Source organism: Protobothrops mucrosquamatus, unplaced genomic scaffold (assembly GCF_001527695.2).
Source record: "Protobothrops mucrosquamatus isolate PMUCROS unplaced genomic scaffold, P.Mucros_1.0 scaffold1, whole genome shotgun sequence".
Classification (NCBI taxonomy): domain Eukaryota; kingdom Metazoa; phylum Chordata; class Lepidosauria; order Squamata; family Viperidae; genus Protobothrops; species Protobothrops mucrosquamatus.
The window spans coordinates 3,709,640-3,711,643 of NW_015386388.1; positions in this window are offsets into that span (position 1 = coordinate 3,709,640).

Below are 2,004 nucleotides of genomic sequence, written 5' to 3' on the forward strand. Positions count from 1 at the left end.
TTACACAGCATCAGTCGGTGATCCCGGGGCCGGGGATCTAAGATCCCTGGGGGTCGAGTTGAGTCCTGAGGACCGGAGCACCCACAAGCTTGTAAGCAGCGTGTGCGTGCTCCCAAAACCCGATATGGTCCTCTGCTCCCGCCATATCTGCCCCTCCCACTGACCGTACCTATCACAACACCCTCCCCTGGTCCCCCTATCATTTGTTTATAAAGGGGGGAGGGATCACAATACTGCAACATTTAAAAACTCTGGTTTAAGGATTGTAACTAAGCTAAGGTCAATTAGAGGATGTTGTGACTTTATGAAAATCTGAATTCAAATCTCCCTAAAGTGGAGCAACAATAACAAGGTCAGACATCATCCAGGAAAGAGCTTGGGAGAAGCTCTTCTCTCCTTCAAATCCTTGGCCTTGAGATAAGGACTCACATAGCTGCAAGGTTTTTCGGGTTTTTTTTGTTTTTTGCTCTGTACCAAGGAAGGAAAGTCCCCCAAGCTCCCTTTATGCAGAAAGAGACTACGCCAGATGAAGCATAGGTTGTTGCCCAATTCCTCTTACATGGCAACGAAGAAGTATTGTGAGGATTGAGAAAAATCAGAAAGGGAAGCTTCCAATGATTTGTTATGAATCCCTTGCAGGCCGCTTCAAACCTATAGGTTAAAGATTCTCCACTCCTTTTAATTGTATATTTTAGGAAAACAGCGAGAAGAGCAAGTATTCTGAAAAGTGCCTGTTGAAGTCTGGATAATCTGGGATAAATGAAACTGAGTTCTGGTAAGTTCTGGAATTTGGTAGGGTTTTTTTTAAGGAGGGCATGGTGCAAATGGTCATTAGGATATTGATTATCCTGGAGGAAGCTTCAAGGAATTTATTACAGTTAACAATAGTTCATTTAGTGATCATTCAAAATTACAACGACACTGAAAAAAAGTGACTTATGCTGTTTTTCACATTTACGACCACTGCGGCATCCTCATGGACACATTATCAAAATTGGGATGCTTCGCAACTGACTCATATTTATGACAGTTGCAGTGATTTTGTGACCTGGCAAGCAAAATCAAAGGTCATAAAACGGGACAAAACTCACTTAACTCACTTAACAAATGTCTCGCTTAGCAACAGAAATTTTGGGCTCAATTGTGGTCATAAATCGAGGAGTACCTATAGCAGTTTTTACTTTTAAAGGGAAAGACTTGAGTAGTTTGTGAAATGTAATATTTGTATATATATATATTGTATGTATATATTGTACTGTAATTGCATATTGTAGGAATGTATGTGAGATAGTGTGTGAGGTACACTGGTAGTCTTGTGAGTTCTGCGGAGCTTTGAGTTGGAAGGTGGAGTTGCATTGGGTGTGGTATAATTTTAGCTACTTGTGAAACTGAGATAGTCTGGAATGTAGGGCAATTCCTTAAATAAGGTTGTATTCCTTTAAAAAAAAAAACTTCTAGGCACAGCACTGCAGTTTTTTCTGCAGAGCGATTTGTAACTCTTCTTCCTAGAGAAAGCCAAGGATTCTCCTCCATCTTGCTTTTTGGTGGTTGGATGGCTTTGCAAATGCAGCCAGGTAGGCACAGAACAGTTACAGAATACCAAATATGCATCAAGCAGTCTAGGGTGGCCACCATCCATTTTTCTGTGTGTATCTTGCCAAAACGCTGCAGAAGTTTTTAAGAGAGAAGAGCTTTGCAGATCAGCTCCTAACATCAGATTTCTTTCCCTCAGTCAGTAATGGGATTCAACCAGTTCGCACCACTTCAGTAGAACTGGTAGCTAATTTTTTGTTGCCTGGGCCCAGAATGGACTTCCGGCAGCAACATCCACACAGAGAACCGGTTGCTCACATATTTGAATCCCACCACTGCCCTCAGTCCAGTTTCATATAGCATCTATTTCCCAATGCTGTAGTTGCTTGTCTTGTCATTGTTTTTAGTTCCTCAATAAAGCTTAGGGGAAATTAAAAGTCAGCTTGTATGCCAACAATTGCACTAGGGCAC